Genomic DNA, 19,317 nt, shown 5'->3' on the forward strand with positions numbered 1-19,317 from the left:
AAAGTTGCATTCTGGTGCAACTGGTTGCTCTTGAGTAGTTCAGGTTACAACGATAGTTCCGAGAAGTGCAAAAGTTGAATTGGTTACACTTTCTTGTTATGTGCGAAAATTGGTTTCCTTGTCTATGTTGGACTCTCCGATTAAAGTCCTACAATTGTGGGCAATTAAGTTGTCTTCTTATATATAATGGGGTTTGTACTGACCTTAGGCATGTGTGACAATAGAGAGAGATTATTGTGCCTACACAAGACAGAGAACTAGAGTGAGATTAACATGAATGAATTGACCACAATGCGTATTACAAGGAGGATATACACACTACAAGAAAACAGGACTTTAGTGACAGTCCAAACCATCACTAAAAGTCTGAAAATTGTCAAATTAGTCCGTCACTAATTAAAGTCACAAAAGATCTTTAGTGACAGTAAAAAATAACTATCACAAAAAAAACTCAACCTTTAGGGATGGAACTTACTATTCCGAATAATACTGTCCCAAATATTTATTAGGGACGGTATTTACCGTCACTAATAGTTTATATATTAGAGACCATAATATATGTTTATTAGGGGACAGTATTTACCTTCCCTAATACTTTATTTTATTTATTTATTATTGTTGTGAGATTTATATGTACCACTCATCAGTGCACGAATTTTTGCAGATAGGGTTTACTTGTAAGGGTGTCATATCCAAGGAACTTGTGTAAAATAAGTTTGTCAACAGATTTCTTAAATTCCAAATTAACTTGAAAGTAGGATAATCGAATTGTGATGTTGAATTCTAAATTAACTAAATCGAAAAATAAAATAAACTAAAGAATAATGATTAAATAGGATGTAGAAAATAGAGAGAGTTGACTAGGGGTATGATTTCACCACTAACATCGCACAACCTGTCAATTGCATCAATTTATTGGAGATATACCATATAACATGCACAGAGAATTAATCATGGTTACAAGCACATATTAATTCAGCTGGAAAATAATATAATTTAAAGCTAAGCATGGACTATCTTCGATTGGTATAAACCATCTACCTATCTACTTTACTCTAGGGTGTAGCATGGTCTATCTTTTCTAGTCATAATCCATCAAATCTCTAACATTATATTCAAAAAAATACCATTGTGTAATCATCTCATTTACAACTATAAGAAGCGAATGAGTAGTGTTCAACCACAAGATTAAAATATCTAAGACAAGATAGAAAAATATTTATAATTGAATTAAAACTCTAAACCCGATTCTTATTAAAAAGTCAATTTAAAATCCTATAGATTACACAATCATACATGATAAAAATTGTTCTCCAATAATTAAATACAATCAAAACCAGTGTGCTAAGCTAGGGTTACATCACAACCCTAGCAAAGCGTTTAGCTAAGCATAACTGGAATAAAATTCTTCATGGTTGAGGAAGACAACTTCACTGCCATGGATCGATCTCTTCTTCCTTCGGAATGCTCCCTCTGATCTCAGCCTCAAGCTCCTCTATATGATGATTCAATGTTGTAGAGGACCCCTTTTAAATAATAAAAGATCAACCCTAAAGTTCCCTTTTTCATATAGGAGACATATATAGAAATTCTGTCAAATAAGGACTCCAAAATTTGTACAGACTTCTAGGCCAATTTTGACAAAGTAAACAACTATTTTAGGGAATCCTTGTGAATACAAATTGTAGCTCTTTGAATTTCCTTTCAACCATTGCGGGAATTTAGCCGTTTTGACACTCGAGGAGAGAGATACAACCAGATTACCAAAATAGGTTCAAGTTACCAACTTTAGCGAAAGTTTCCTTTTTGGAGAAAGAGTTTTCCCTTTCTTCTTCTTTCCATTCTAATCAACTTGTGGCTTCTTTTGGAATATTTTCGAAGTATAATTAGACTTGGATCTTTAACATTACTCGATCCCACGAAATGTCATCTTTTAAAGCTCAAAATCACTGGTCTTGACTGATTTTACAATTAAAGTCCTAAAATAAATAAAAACAATAAAGCAATGTAAAATCACAAATAAACTATTATTAAGAGAATAAAACATGCAAATAAAGGGGCTTAAATGTATAACATTCAATGCCTAACACACCCCCAAACTTACATATTGCTAGTCCCATAGCAATAAAACTAAAGAAAAACATAACTGCCACTTTTGTGGGAATCAGGATTGCATTTAGCGTATGCAACAAGCCTTTTAAACCCCTAGGTTACTCCTAGTGAACGAGTGAAGTCTCGTGAGAGTTTCCAAAGATGATACCCATAAACATACAACACAATTCAATCCTCTGGCGATTAACTTATTCTCATATCATCATAATAATCAAGGGAAAGACTACACAAAAGTACTTTAAAAATTATCATCTGACTATACTCTTTTGTCCCTATTTTCATATTTTATCTCAATGTTTCCCACACACTTATATAACAAGAACAATAGCAAAATCAATCCCCAATGTTGTGGAATTTGTGAATTAGCAAATCACTTATGTAGTAATGTCTTTTCAATTGAACCTAACTTCTATAACTTCAATTCCTCGGATCTTTTCTCAAGTTATTTTCTATGGCAAAATATTATTTTTTTTCTTCTTATCCTTACCACCACTTCTTCATGCGAACACTATATGCATATGAGACATAAGCCCCGATTACTCCATGAAAGGGTTACGAAATTTATTTATTATTTTTTTCCCTTTTTTAAAAAAAAAAAAATATCTCTACCATGGTAGTAACCTTCAAAGTTTACAAATTCGTATCCATCCATAGTCAACAAAATTCAACCGCAAATACAAATACCCATTGATAAAATTCTGGTGTGTATGTGAAATCCATCAAGGACCGACAATTACTAAAATTTCTATCATACTGGATAATGGAACCCACATAAAATAAAGTACGAAAGTTAGGGATTCAAGACGATCTTAGAAAAGAATTTTAAAAAGTACTTAAATGTCTTAATCCCCTTAACAATTCTAAAATAGTTGAATTAAGGTCAATATGCCAAAGAAAAATAATTAATTTTTTTTTTAATATATATATTTGTTTTAATAACTAGAGTAAACTCTATGCCTCCAAACTGGAATTAGACAGTGTCCTCACTGGGCAAAATTCAAAAGAAAGAAAAATAATAACTAAAAAGAAAAATAAAAACAAAGAATGAATACTCCTGACATGATAGCTGGAATTAAAGCGGTGGAGCATTGGGAGTAAGCCCGTAGTGAATCATAAGAGCGGACATCTTGTCCATCATTGACCTTTGAACTTGATGGATTTCTTAAATGTCAACTTTGAGTTGGTTCACCTCACCCAATGTTTGGAGAATTTGCCGTGAAACTTTGATTTCTTCTCCAAATTTGTGCAAGCAATACGGGCAATCAAGTAATGGTAATGAAAATGGGTATGGTGAAGGTTTGCTAATGTATATAGAAAAGGTGGTGTAGGTATAGTTATGAAGATGGATTTTTGTTAACTTTGATTTATACAAATAGAATTGGAGGAGTGTGGATATGGTAATATGTGGGATAGAATTTAGTAATGAATATGATTTAATAATGGGGTGATGGAATAATTTAATGGGTTTAAGTAATTGGGATGAGGCGGAGGAAAAGAGATGGGAAAGTATTGGAGGAGGGGAAACAAAGCCAAGTTTGCCCAAAAAAAAAAAAAAAATTGACCCGAAGCCTTTTAATATAAATTTGTTTTTTTTGGCTGGGCGATGGTCGCTCAAATACCAACTGGGTCTGTTGCTTCCGCCGTAAAAGAGATTGGTTGGTGCTGCTGGCTACTACTGTGATGCCATTTCGGCCAATCGTTTGCCGGGTATTTTCTATGGGGATCATCGGAAAATATATATATATACATATACGCCGGGGCTGAAGCTGCTGCTATGAGAAAAATTGGCTGAGCGATGGCCGCCGCCTTTCCGGTGTTGAAGATGCTTTTACTTCTATCTCGGAAAACAAATCATCGGAGCAATTTCCGGGCGATGGTCGCCCATGGCCGGTCAAATGATCGCCCGGCGCTGCTACTGGTCGTTGGAAAATAAACACCAGGTGACGGTCGTCGTCGAGTTGGGCAATGGTCACCTGAAAGCTGTTGTCCGTTGAAAATTCCTCCCCCCCCCCCCCCCCCCCCGGGCAATGGTCACACCAAGGCCAGGCAATCATTCGCCCGGACCTGCTTGTGCTACTCCGGAAATTCCATCCAGGCGATGGTCGCCCGGATCTGCTTGTAGTCCGAATTTTTTTTTTAAAAAAAAACTTCAAACAGCTATAACTTTGGCATCAGAGGTCTGTTTTGGACGAATTTTTTTTTTCATTTTGGGTATTTTTTTGAGATAACAATTATCATCAGAACAAGTTTTTTAAGTGCATATGAGGTTCTCACTCATTCCTCAACTTTGTTACTGAGGAAAAGAAAAATGGATAGTGAATATGAAGATTCACTGTCAAAATTTTCAGTAATAAGGACATCGGAGTACTTAACAAGCCTCGTTAATGTATGTTATCAATCTAATAAGAATAATAGCCAAAGTAACATTAGTAGTATGTACAAACATAATTTGCTCTATACTATGTTTTCTTAGCAGCCAAACAGGGTGATTATAGGTTTATTGAAGAGTGCTAACCATATAACAAGTAGCTATAAAACTCAAGGAGCATAAACATCACTATAAGAATACTTCTACACATAAATAAATAAATATATTACATATATACAACTACATATATGGCTATACATATGAATTGTACACAAATATATACATATATTAACGGATAATGATACCGGCGGTGACGAATCTGTTAGGGTTTCACACACACAATTGGCAAAGATAATAGATAAAAAATCACACACAAACAAAAATGAGATTTACGTGGTTTGGAAAATTGCCTAGTCCACGGGCAAAGAACGACTAACTTTACTTCAAAAACTTAATTACACACTATTCTCTCTCTCTCTCATAATCTTAACTCTCTTTTTCTCTCTACAATTTACTCTTCTCATACCCATATCTATTTATAGAGTCTTCAAACCCAAATCCTTGTTGGACAAGTGTTCCCCAACTTGCCTATAAGAAGTTACCATATCAATCCCAACTCTAAAATAAGAACTTTATGGGATGCAATTACCTTAACAAATTTCAACATTGCAAAACAGATAAATAAATTAAAAAAAGGAAATTAATTTCAATATTCCAAAACGAAAAAAAAAAGGAAACTAATTTTTATAGACAATTTTGAGCCAGAAACCCAACAATCTCCGCCTTGGCTCAAAATTGGTCTTCACACGCTCCTCTACAGCTCTACCTCGAATGAAAATCGCTCCACATTGAACAAATATTTCTCCACCTCAAATAAATCACTATAATGAAATTGAGAAACACTCTAACAATCTTCACCTTTTCTCAAATTCATCACTCTTCTTCTTGTCTGTAAAGACCCTGGATTTTTCAACCCAGTGTGTACTGTGATGAACCGAAAGTTGACCCAATAACGAATCCGAAATGCGGAAGCAAAAGATAAATCCAAAGTCTATAGAGATGCAAACCATCCCCAAGACACCAATGTGACCTTCCATAAAGTCACGGAACTCAAGGAAATAACCGGAAGCGAAATCTAACATGAAAACAGTCAAATGGTACCTTATGGCACCAATGACAACCAAAGGGACAAAATCTAGTTCAAACTAAACCAAGAACACCACTAAATGGCTTACACAAGAATAACAAAATCTAGTAGGAAGGAACGAAGCGATAAAGGCCTTAAGAAACAATCAACCAAACAAAACCTACAAGGCAGTTCCATTTCGGTCGACCGAAATGGAGCTTCGGTCTACCGAAATGAGCCAGGAAAAAGAAGCCTTCATTTTGGTCGACTGAAATGACAAACCGATCGACCGGTTTGTGGCTCGAAATTGAAAAAGGCTACTGGAATTGGAATTTTACTGTTTAATTGAAATTCAAAGGCCATCGGTCGACCGAAACAAGCTACCGGTCAACCGAAACATGTTGAAAATGCAAAAATGAACCTGTTATGCACCAAAAATGAAAAAAAGTCCCTAAAGCTTAATTGGATCCCCCATTACATGATCAAATTGAATTGTATGCAAGTGTGTGATAATGTGAACATACACGCAAGTGTAAAATAACATTTTAAACATGCTAAAATGGCCTATGGCCTTATTACAATTCATTTACAACATTTGACATGTCAAACCTCCAAGTTAGAAAAATTACATTTCATACTCAAAACTTAAACATGCTAACACTTGCATGTGAACAAGAATGCTTCTAAAGAAACTTCCATTCTGTAATTCACCCAAAGCAAGTGCAAATATCCAATCTTGTATCTTATACCTAAAATATGCCCCAGTAACTTTAGGGTGAGCAACATAAAGCTACTCGTAAGAAATGAGCATGCATCGACTTAACGTTTTACATGTTTGCATGATTTAAACATTGTGGTTCATTCAACCTAGCGTCTATGTCAAAGGTGAGACTTAGGGAGCATCCTAAGCTGCCTAAGATCATTTCCAGCATAAAACACATCATTCATGCAATTCAAACAACATAGGAGCATGCTTTACAAAGCGACAAAATATAGATTATCAAAGTCATCAACTTGAAATCTAAAATGTGTAAACAACTAAATATAACCATTTAGCATAATTGGAATTTCTAGTACCACACGTCAAGACATAGATTCTCAAAGTAATCAACTTGAAATCTAAAAGTGTGTAAACGACTAAAGTGGGTCATGCCACCTAACGTCTATGTTCCAAATGAATCTATACGATCATTCCTAAGTCACATTTGAACAATATAGCATAGATGTACTTAGCAACATCAAAATTTATAATGATTCATTAAAAATCATAAAACATGAATGTACTTAACAACATTAAAACATACTATGATTCATTCAAAATCATAATGCATAAATGTACTTAACAACATTAAATCGCCAATAACCAAAACCACAAGTCACAAATAAGCATTGGTTGTCAACTTGGAATTGAATGCGAAAACAAAGAGTGGAAGACTTAGACATCACGTCTTAAAACAAAACCAAGAACAAAATGGTTATTCTGGGCATTAACCCGCTGGGAAGACCACCCTAGTACGCACTAACTCAATCGAAAGAACTCATACCTCCCGCACTAGAGCCAAACTCTAGCTATATCACAGTAATAATGTCTCAAGACTCCAAAATAAATAAGTTAACAACTTATATATACGAAATATATATACAGCACGAAACTACATTCCATGCACAAGTAAGTTGAAACCACACAATACATACTCTAAATCCACAACTACTATAAGATGACAATGTCGAATATTCATAGCGCGATTCGTTACGCGATATAATAATATCACATGTCGAATCTTCAGTGTGCGATTCGTTACACGCTATCACAATATATTTCAATATTGAAACATAAACTCATGCATCCATTATAAGTCTAAAATCATGCTTCAAACATATTATCAATGTCAAATACATGATTTAATCAATAATATAATAGAAACGAAAATTAATAAAATAACTAATTAATTTCCTTTCATTTCAAATCCCAATCAAATGGTTCCTAATTAACACATGTTATATAACATAACTTGATCACTACATATATCAATTTAAAAACTTGATTTGGCCATTTGAACAACAAAATGGAATTTAATCAAATCATGATAATCAAATCCCTAAATTCTAAAACAACATCAAATGGTCCCAAATTAATATATGCTAGTATACAAGCCCTAGTCATCACAAATATCAAGTTAAAAACTTAATTAGGCCAATGGAACCATTAAATGGATTTTAATTAATCATTTTAATGAAAATCTCTAGATTTCCATACTTATCCAATTGCTCTAAAATTAAAGTATGTTAAAGGACATGCTAAGACTTAATTTAAAAGAACATCACAAGTTCATTTCATGCAAGGTACAACCATAAAATTTAATCTTTCACAAAAGATAAATATTAAATAAAAAGTGCAATTCTTATTCAAATAATTTCAATTTAATATATGTTAACGAACATATTAAAACATAATTAATCATCATACCACAATTCAATTCTATACTATATACATCCTTGAAATTTAAATCTTATACAAAGAAATAAATAGTACTAATTTTTCTAGATTTAATACAAGGCATGCAAATAAGTTGTATAATCATGGAGAACACTCAATACAACATATACAAAATCCTAAAACATCCCTACCTCAATTTGAAACGAAAATCTCAAAAGCCACCAAAATGAAACGGCTCCGACTCTGACGATACTTCGGGGTTTTGTCGGGGACAACGCCATGAACAATAAACTCCAAAGAGGATCTACCAAAATCCTAACTTGGCCTCAAACCCAAACTCAAAAACTGGCCAAAAATGGGTTCTAATAAGGGTGACAGATGCGCGTCGTCAACACGAGTAATAAACACTAAGGCACTACACCTTTTTACAAAAGGAAAGTGGCCGGAAAAGAAGAAAGAAAATCGGAAGCCATGGCTGCCATGGATGGCCAGCTAAGAGAGGGGAGACAGAGAGAAAAATCTGATATTTTCTCTTAAGTCACTCTATTTATAGAAAATCTCAGAAAGTGACTCGAATAGGCCCCGCCAGGTCGGGAAAAGTGGAATTCAAGCAAACACGCTCAAAAGGCAAAACTTTATGAATGAAAAAGATTCAAAATGAGAAAATATGAATAACGGAAGAAACGGCGTCAAAAATCGAGTCCCAAGCAGAAAGTTAAGCCCCAAACAAGTTTAGCGGCAACCGGTGCCGAAAACCCTGAAACTGGAGAAAAACAACCAGAAGGGAATTCAAAGAGTACATGACTTGACAAAAAGTAAAAATGAATCCCGTACGAGGATTCAGACTCAAAATAAGGCGTTTAGCAATAACTTTTATTAATTGCACAATGGCCCCTCCAAAAAGTGAAACTGCACTAATGGCCCAGAATGAAAATATCTTCCAAAAATATTTTCTTAAAAACCCCTGAAATAAAATATCTTTAAAATATATTTAGGAAAAACACCCAAAAAAAAGAAAAAGATTCCGAAAAACTATGCATCCATACCCCTATGGACACCGGGAGCAACCAGAGTACTTTCTAACAAAAGTAAAAATACGTATTTCGTGGAAACCACTTAGAATGAAGATATGTGAAGTCAAAAACCAACTCCAAACATAAGAAGTGAGGTTATGCCAACAAAGTGACAAATGGGGAAATGACAAAATAGGGAAAATGACGAAATAAAGAAAAAGACGAAAACTGAATAGTGTCGAAAAACAAAAAAAATGTGGAATTGACTCAGTCCTCAAAGGAAGTTGTAAATCCAAATAAAAGAGTCTTAGAACTCACTCCAGAGCACTCGAGATGACACTAAGCGATGAAGAACTAAACCCAGGAAGGAAAAAAATCAACGAAAAAAAATATCCGTGAAAATCTGATAAAAGGAAAGGAAGGAAAAAGACCGGGTCATTACATTGTCATTCTTCGCTGCACCACTATACTCATCTATTCTTAGCAAATTCCAAGCTCAAATAATTAAACTTGGAATCTACTTTCGCATCACCAAATTGAACTCTTCTTGCTTTTGGAATAAAGGCCGGTACTCTTGCAATTGTCAAGACTTCTTCCTTCTCTTGTTGTTCTTGATTCTTTATTCTAGTAGATCTCCAAATAGACTTCCACTCCGTCTTTGCAATTGCTCCACCTAGCATAGTATTTCCTAACAGAATATAGAGATTGTTGACCTTTCTTCCTAAAAGTATGACACGTGGCACTCTTATAATCTTCATCAATCCATTTTTCACTTTACACCAACAACCTTTGGAATCCAATGCTCCCACAGAGATCACATTCCTTCTAACACTTGGAATATGTCGTACATTCGTTAAGATTCTTACCAAACCATTCACTGTCTTAATTTTAATTGTTCCAATTCCCATAATATCGCAAAAGACATTATTCCCCATAAATACCTTACCACCTACAGGTTTGTAGGTAGCAAACCATTTTTTATGAGGACACACATGAAAGAAAAGAATAAGCAGAATCAAGTATTCATTCCTTAGCTTCTCTATTATTATCAATGATTGATAATGCTTCATCATTATCACTATCTTCTTTTATATCATCAGATACAATAACGGCAGCGGATGCACTCTCCTTTCTTTCTGAACAATACCACTAAATATGCCCATTTCTTCCACACTTATAACATCTTTTCTCTGATAATGGCACAAGGTTTCTTGAAGCTCCAAATCTCTACTTCTCTTGAGTAGTAAGAACTTGAGCCTGATCATCGCGACTCTATTCATCATTCAACTTTTCATTAGAGAACAAAGCACTCTTAACTTGTTCCACCGAGATGGTGTCTCTCTCATAAAGCAAATTATTGAATAAATGCTTATGGGTAGAGCGTACTAACGTCAACAAAATAATTGTTTTATCCTCATCACTTAACTTGACATCAATGTTAGACAAATGACAAATAACTTTGTTGAACTCACCAAGATGTTCTTGAACGCTTATCCCATCTTTTCTCTTGAAAGAATACAACTCTTGCTTTAAAACTAACCTGTTGGTGAGATTCTTTCCCATATACAGATTCTCCAACTTCTTCCACATGTACACTTCAGAATTTTCTTTTATCACATCATACACAATATCATCCGCCAATGTTAATCGAATCGCACTCATTGCCTTCACGTTGATCTTCACCCAATTTGCATCTTCCATCTTTTCTGGTTGCTTACCCAAGACATCTTCTAGACTGCGCTGAATCAGTAAACCCGCATCCGAACTTGCCAAAGAATGAAGTTCTTTCTTCCATTAAACTTCTCGACCACGTACTTTCTATCTGTAATAGTTGCCGCCATAGCTCTAATACCAGTTATTAGGGTTTCACACACACAACTGACAAACATAACAGATAAAAAATCACACACAAACAAAAATGAGATTTACGTGGTTTGGCAAATTGCCTAGTCCATGGGTGAAAAACGACTAACTTTATTTCAAAAACTTGATTACACACTATTCTCTCTCTCACACACAATCTTAACTCTCTTTTTCTCTCTACAATTTACTCTTCTCATACCCATATCTATTTATAGAGTCTTCAAACCAAATCCTTGTTGGACAAGTATTACCTAACTTACTTATAAGGAGTTACTATATCAATCCCAACTCTAAAATAGGAACTTTATGGGACACAATTTCCTTAACAAATTTCAACATTCCAAAAAGGGAAAAATAGGAAATTAATTTCAATATTCCAAAACAAAAAAAAAAGGAAATTAATTTCTATAGACAATTTTGAGCCACAACCCAACAATCTCCACCTTGGCTCGAAATTGGTCTTCACACGCTCCTCTACAGCTCCATCTCGAATGAAGATCGCTCCACATTGAGCAAAGATTTCTCCACCTCAAATAAATCACTATAATGAAATTGAGAAACACTCTAACAATCTTCACATTTTCTCAAATTCATCACTCTTCTTCTTGTCGTTCTTCGCCGCACCACTATACTCATCTATTCTTAGCAAATTCCAAGCTCAAATAATTAAACTTGGAATCTACTTTCGCATCACCAAATTGAACTCTTCTTGCTTTCGGAATAAAGGCCGGTACTCTTGCAATTGTCAAGATTTCTTCCTTATCTTGTTGTTCTTGATTCTTTATTCTAGTAGATCTCGAAACAAGCTTCCATTTCGTCTTTGCAATTGCTCCACCTAGCATATTATTTCCTAACAGAATATAGAGATTGTTGACCTTCCTTCCCAAAAGCATGACACGTGGCCCTCTTCTAATCTTCATCAATCCATTTTTCATTTCACACCAACAACCTTTGGAATCCAATACTCCCACAAAGATCACATTCCTTCTAACACTTGGAATATAATGTACATTCATTAGGGTTTATACCAAACCTTTCATTGTCATGATTTTAATTGTTCCAATTCCTATAATATCGCAAAAGATATTATTCCCCATAAATACCTTACCACTTACAGGTTTGTAGATAGCAAACCATTCTTTATGAGGACACATATGAAAGAAAAGAACAAGCAGAATCAAGTATCCATTCCTTAGTTTCTCCCTTATTATCAATGATTAATTATACTTCATCATTATCACTCTCTTTTTTTGTATTGTCAAACACAATAATGGCAGCGGATGCACTCTCTTTTCTTTCTAAACAATACCACTAAATATGCCCATTTCTTCCACACTTAGAACATCTTTTCTTTGATAATGGCACAAGATTTCTTAAAGCTCCAAATCTCTTCTTCTCTTGAGCAATAAGAACTTGAGCCTGATCATCACACCTCTCTTCATCACTCAACTTTTCATTAGAGAACAAAGCACCCTTAACTTGTTCCACCGAGATGGTAACTCTCCCATAAAGCAAAGTATTAAATAAATGCTTATGGGTAGAGCGTACTCACGTCAACAAAATAATTGTTTTATTCTCATCATTTAACTTAACGTCAATGTTAGACAAATCACAAATAATTTTGTTAAACTTACCAAGATGTTCTTGAAGGCTTACCCCATCTTTTCTCTTAAAGGAATACAACTCTTGTTTTAAAACTAACCTGTTGGTGAGATTCTTTCCCATATATAGATTCTCCAACTTCTTCCACATGTCCAATGCTAAATCTTCTTTTATCACATCATACACAATATTATCTACCAATGTTAATCGAATTGCACTCATTGCCTTCAAGTTGATCTTCACCCAATTTGCATCTTCCATCTTTTCTGGTTGCTTACCCAAGGTATCTTCTAGGCCACGCTGAATCAGTAAATCCTGCATCTAAACTTGCCAAAGACTGAAGTTCTTTCTTCCATCAAACTTCTCGATCACGTACTTTCCATCTGTAATAGTTGCCGCCATGGCTCTGATACCAGTTGTTAGGGTTTCACACACACAATTGGCAAATATAACAGATAAAAAATCACACACAAACAAAAATGAGATTTACGTGGTTTGGCAAATTGCCTAGTCTACGGGCGAAGAACGACTAAATTTTCTTTAAAAACTTGATTACACATTATTTTCTCTCTCTCATAATCTCAACTCTTTTTTTCTCTCTACAATTTACTCTTCTTATACCCATATCTATTTATAGAGTCTTCAAACCCAAATCCTTGTTGGATAAGTATTCCCTAACTTACCTATAAGGAATTACCATATCAATCCCAACTTTAAAATAAGAACTTTATGGGACACAATTTCCTTAACAAATTTCAACATTCCAAAACGGAAAAAAAAAGGAAATTAATTTCTATGGATAATTTTGAGCAACAAACCCAACAGAATCATCGATTGTATTGCATGCGTTTGTGAGCCCTACCACGAGGCTTCTTCTTCTCATCCTGGTTGGCCACTTTCGGAGTTTGCCCTCCCACCTTTCCGGCATGAGCCACTGATATGTGAACCTTTCCTGCACAAATACTCGCCCCAAATCCAATAATCAACCGGATCAAACACGCATGATAAATAATTAGAAGCACAAAATTGTAAACATTAGATTTAATTGTATTGAGATCCGAGTATAGAAGATGTCGAGCTTACCTATGGCTTATTGTTGCTTTTCTGAGTTCCAACGATGACCGGTGTACTGTCTTCGATTGCTTGCTTTAGGCGAGAGCGCAACAACCAGAAATGAGTTGGTAATCGAAGAGATCAAGCTATTGATTTCCCTCAGCAATTCAGACGACATACTCCCGATTCAAATGGCAAGTTCTCTCTGTAATTTCTCATTTCGATTGTTGGGGTTTTTGGCAATTTTAAAACACTAAAAACATGTATTTGTGTTATTAAATCTAAAGAAACCAGCGAAATATATAAAAATAAATAAAATGAAAATAAAAAAATAAACAAACAAAGAAATGAAATAATAGATAAATGAGATCGAAGAAGTCAAACCAAGATGAGATTAAAAAAGGACCTGATTAGTGCATTGAAGATCGATGTCAAACCATGATGGGTTCTTTGAAGGACAAATTGAATGTGGGGTTATCTATGGAACCAAGCCCTAACATTTTAAAACTCTCTGAAGAACATAAATAGATGAGAATAATGGAAGTGTTTGAAATTATACAAAACCTATATTAAACGACATAATTTAATATACCCATTTAATGTTTGGTAAAAATATTAAAAAAATTAAATTAAAATATCATTTTGTGCTTGTGTGTATGGTCTTGACGACGCCACGTGTATCTTTTCACCAAACCAAAACATAACAAAAATTTATAGCGCCTAAATTTTACTGCCAGAAAATTTCCACCGCCAATTATTAGGGATTTGGTGATGGTCTCATGGGATTTGGTGACATATCAAGTTTACCGTCCCTAAAGGCTGGGTATTATTAATGGTAACATTTACCGTCCCTAATAATAGGACCTTTAGTGACAGTTTTTGAGTCTGTCACTAAAAAACTGTCCCTAATAGCCTGATTTCTTGTAGTGACACATAACACATGCAGCTAATCATTGGCCAGAGAATGTTCTGACATTTTTCATATGAATTAACCACAATGCCCTTACCAACTCAGCTAAATAGTCCTCTAGTGCACCAGAATTATAGCTCACTATATTAAGGTTGTAATAGACTTCTTATCCAAGACTTGGTGATTAAGAAATGCAATGTAGTGTATGCATTCTCTCACTAGGACCACAACAACGTGTCACACACCTGAACTTCATGCAGAAAGACCAAAATGCCCTTGTAATAGCCACTTGTCATTCTCAACCAAATTCTATTGCTGAGACTGTATATTTTATAATGCAGGCTAAATCACAGTTGTTCAATGCAATGCAAGAATTTGAACATATGTATAATCATATAATATAACTATGAAATGACCATAGTACCCTTGAAAATTCCTGTAGCTAATTTTCATATGCTGGAAGAATGTTTGCACAATAGAGACTTCAAACCATTTGCTTAATTACACATGGATAGGGCTAAAAGATGCATTTTTGCTAGGGTTGGGAGGCTGAGAATAATCCTCTCTCTTATTTTATGTATAAGTCTCTGAATTTTTTGAACCATCCTTGCCTTGATGCATTGGACTAAGCATATTGGTAATTCTAGCAATTTATTATAAAATCTTCAATTTGGGACCATATTAGCTATCTCTCATATCTCTTATCACTTAACATTTAAAGAAATCCAAGAAAAGTTAGGATCATTAATTTCATTCAAAATCGTTATTGAAGAATAATAAAATCTAAAATTAAAGGACAACTGGTACTTGGATTCCAAGTGACCACTCACCCATTAAGTTTTTGACTAGGATTCATCAGACTATTTTCAAGAGAAAAAAATCTTTTTTCAGGAAAATATTGTCAATGTACTGAAAGTTAGCCTACATTTGGTGAGAAGTTCCTACATTTGGTGACAAGTTCTAGAATTAAGTTTTTGAACTACATTTGGTGACAAGTTCCTAATTTGCCACTTGTTCTAGATGAAGGGAAGCTTCAGTTCTTGGTTATAGTTTGTTCATTTAACTCATAATCTTATGCTCCTAATATTTTGTTATTAAGTAATAAGGAATAAATAAATGTCTTGAAAATACAAATTCTTACCCCTAAAGGACAGTCCTAGATGCAGACGTGTTATATAGCATGCTAATGCAATAATTCATATCTAGAACGACCTTTAAACATGTAAGTAAGTCAAGGGATTCAAAAAGGTAAGATATTGTGCTCCATCAGGACCACCACCGACAGATTATTTTCAGATTCAATGATTTTATATGGAAACAGGTGAGGAGTGAAAAATGCCTCATGACAATTTTACATGTTGGAAAAAATAGCATATATATATGTAAGAACTATGCTAAAAGTTAATACCATAATTTTTGTTCATTGTGCTCAGTCAACAACTGAATCTAGCATCAACGAATAGCTAGAGGATCTCCTAGAATAGCATGATAAGAATTATAATGAGAAAGAAAAACAAGCAAAATTGAGTGATACATACATTTTTGTTTCTTGTTGCAAAAATGATGCAATTGCACCAAGTCCACCTAGATACTTAAAATATATTTTGCACATGAAGTACATATATTATTTAAAGATATTGCTTGTAAATTTTTAGCAGATCTCAACTTGCTAGATCCAAGTGACAATCATAAAAAAGAAAAAAGAAAAAAAAAAAAAAAAAAAAAGAAAAAACAGAAAAGAAAAGAGGAACAACCAAGGAATTACCTTTGATAAATGGCATCTTTGTTTCTTGGTGAGAAGAGACACACTGTCATAAAAGAAATAAGACAATATAAAAAAAGGCAGAAAAACAGTTAGATTTCAGATTGGTAGACAGTAAAAACCATCTATGTGAAAACAGAATGCAAAAGTATCATGATAATCTGAAATAATAGGACATGTTCCTGTAAGATTATACAATATGATTTTATCTTGATGCACAGTTTAGATCTCTATTACTCCCGAACGGAACACAAACTTGAGCATTTACAATATTTAATGGTAAACAAATATGGGATTCAGAATAGAAAATGAATGGAAACAATTATAGAAATTATCTCAAAGCAGCATAATTAAGCTACTAAAATCCCTACCAATTAGATGACAAGTTGAAGATGATGATATGAGATGCCTATAGTCCAGACCCTTTTTTCTTCCTCCCTTTCCCCTCTGTTTTTCTTTTTTTCCTAGAGACCACGAGCAACAACAATGTCCTCTTCCTTTCCCTCACAACCTGCAACCAAATAAAATTGATGACTAAGCAAATTATTTTTTCTTCATAAAAAATCCTCTTCATTTCATTACAAACAATGATTTATACCAGACACTCATCGGTAACTCATAATTGCTCCTTTGTCTCTTCAAATTTGGGCCGGCGAAGCTTACCCTACAACGCGATTTAGCCAAAAGCTCCAAAATAACTTGTAATTGCTCATTTGTCTATTCGAATTTGGGTCGGCGAAGCTTTCCCTACAACGAGATTTGGCCGAAATCTCCAAGATCGAACAAAAGCAACCATGAAGAGAAGTGCGAATCAGAGGCAAAAACCCTCTACAAAATGTAACATAACCAAAACTACAAAATCCCCAAATCGAAGAACGAATCAACCAATGACCAGTTTCGAACCCATGGGTAGAATAGAACCCTCTAATGCGCTAAATGGAGAGGTACGTCGCTGAAAATCATGGTTTTACCGTTGAATTCGTTGTTCCGATCAATTACTGATTCGATGGCGGCTAAAATTGTATGCTATGGCTAGGGTGTAAAGATGAAAGATTATGGGCAAAGGTTGAGCTGAGGCGGAACAGAATACGGACCTGATATGTGGAATGTTTGTAGTCAAGAGAGATATTAGGGTTTGAGTACGCAGTCAGTATATATATATATATATATATATATATATATATATTGATTGCAAAGAGAGGGGCTTGAGAGTTGAGAGACACCGGGCCAGCGGCTAAAGCTTGCAAACGGCGAACTCGAACTGGAACAGCGAACGATGGAAACTGAAGGATATGGGTGTTGATTTGTTGAACAATCTGAAATGATATGCTGATATGGGTTTTGATATAGGTAATAGGTTTTGAAATTTTGATTCTTGCTGACAGATAGATAAACTAAATTATATGGGTTTGATTCTTGTAGATTTTGTAGTTTGCAGTTGCAAGGACAAAGAGAGGGCAAGTTCAGAGTTGAGAACGAGAATAGAGATAGAGGCGATTGAGGAGGCCGTGGCTGAAATGATTTGCCCTAAAATTCAAATGCTAAATTTTTTTTTTTTTAAGAAACTAGCAGGAATAAGATCCACTTACAGAATTTCACTTTCGACCACGGTGCAACCACCGTGGTAGAATAAATTACTAAGATGGTTTTTCATTAACCATAGTAGAAAGAGAGGTAAAAGGTAAAATAATATACTTGTTACCACAATTATTTTTAAATCGTGGTAGAAGAATATACTTTCTACCACGGTTATTTTAAAACCATGGTAGAAAGATCCATCTAAATCACATTAAAAATAATTCATGGTAGAAGACCCTTTCTACCACGGTTTTAAAATAACCGTGGTAGAAAGTATATTTTCTACCACGGCTATTTAAAAACCGTGGTAAAGGAATATACTTTCTACCACGGTTATTCATTAACCGTGGTAGAAAATGTCTTCTACCACGGTTTTAAAATAACCGTGGTAAAAAATATACTTTCTACCACGGTTATTTTAAAACCGTGGTAGAAAGGGTCTTCTACTATGATTTTTTTAAAACCATGGTAAAAAACTGTTTTCTTGTAGTGTTTGCTCTTTCGGAATTTTTGAATCTTCAATTTAGCTTCAATTTCGATGAGATAGAAAACAACACTAAATCACTCATGAATATATATGTGTGCTCTCAAAAATAAAATAAGAAAAATCATATTTGATTTTCTGAAAAATATCTCACTAAAGGCTTTCTCAAAATAATTAATTGATATTCCTCAAAGTTATACCTCAATGTTGAATGAAAGAGGTATTATATAGAAATTTGGATGACCTAAGAATACTTGTAAAACAAGTTAAATTCGTACATAGAATTCTGGAAGGAAGTCTAGACTAAAAAGGAATTAAGACAAATTAGGAAACTAAAGTTACCAAACAAATCTGTAAACCTTGAATCGGTTCAAGATGGCCAGTACTCAATACAAAGAATCTTTTTGATTCTTGAACCAGTTCAGGAATGTTTGAACTGGTTCAAGATGCCCAGTCTTGAATTTTTCACAGAACCTCAAATGTTGAAGCTGTTCAAAGCGGGCTCCCGCCAAACGTTCCAGTGAGCCTCATCCGGATGCCTAACACCCGCGGGCGCCCACCAGACAATAGACAAGTAGCCATGGGCTTCACCTTTCTTCACCAAATGTTATCCCTTAATTTAGGGGATTGCTCTAAATGGTCTTGGAGTTAGAGGACCACATATTTAGGGGTAAATGGATGGCTAAGGATATATATTAGAGGGTGGTTACATTGTAAAGGGGATATCATATATTTTTGCAAGATTTATAGAAAGAGAAATATTAGAAGAGGGGGTTTTTGTGTGGCTTGAAGGGCTGAGCTCGAAAATGAAAGAAGTCTCAAAGTTTCCTCCTTCCTCTAGTGCATCCATGGGTAACTAAACCTTCATCTAAGGAGGTGATGAAGCCCTCCCTTGTAAGCATGTTCTAGATTAATTTTTATTTTGGGGATAATAATGTATAATTTTGGTATTTCCATGACCTAGAGCTTCTCACTTGTTGTAATGGATTCTAATGTCTATAAATGGTTA

At 34.6% G+C, this 19,317-nt stretch overlaps 1 long non-coding RNA gene across 7 annotated transcripts; it reads right to left on the minus strand.

Annotated features, from left to right (window-relative positions):
• Positions 1 to 1,224: 1,224 nt before the first annotated feature.
• Positions 1,225 to 17,925, minus strand: LOC132306414 (uncharacterized). Of its 7 annotated transcripts, none has more exons than XR_009481973.1 (6): positions 16,845 to 17,924; positions 16,618 to 16,757; positions 16,250 to 16,292; positions 13,605 to 15,959; positions 13,384 to 13,473; positions 1,225 to 1,526 (listed from the first exon to the last, which is right to left on the minus strand). It is a non-coding gene; the product is annotated as an uncharacterized LOC132306414 (long non-coding RNA). The 7 variants fall into 7 exon arrangements; XR_009481972.1 differs by lacking the exon at positions 1,225 to 1,526 and adding an exon at positions 1,533 to 1,979; XR_009481971.1 differs by lacking the exon at positions 1,225 to 1,526 and having other exon boundaries at positions 13,016 to 13,473; positions 13,605 to 13,827; positions 13,981 to 15,959; positions 16,845 to 17,925.
• Between the last annotated feature and the right edge of the window lie 1,392 nt (positions 17,926 to 19,317).

Source organism: Cornus florida, unplaced genomic scaffold (assembly GCF_030987335.1).
Source record: "Cornus florida cultivar Cherokee Brave unplaced genomic scaffold, ASM3098733v1 CherokeeBrave_3.0.0_Hap2_Chr05, whole genome shotgun sequence".
Classification (NCBI taxonomy): domain Eukaryota; kingdom Viridiplantae; phylum Streptophyta; class Magnoliopsida; order Cornales; family Cornaceae; genus Cornus; species Cornus florida.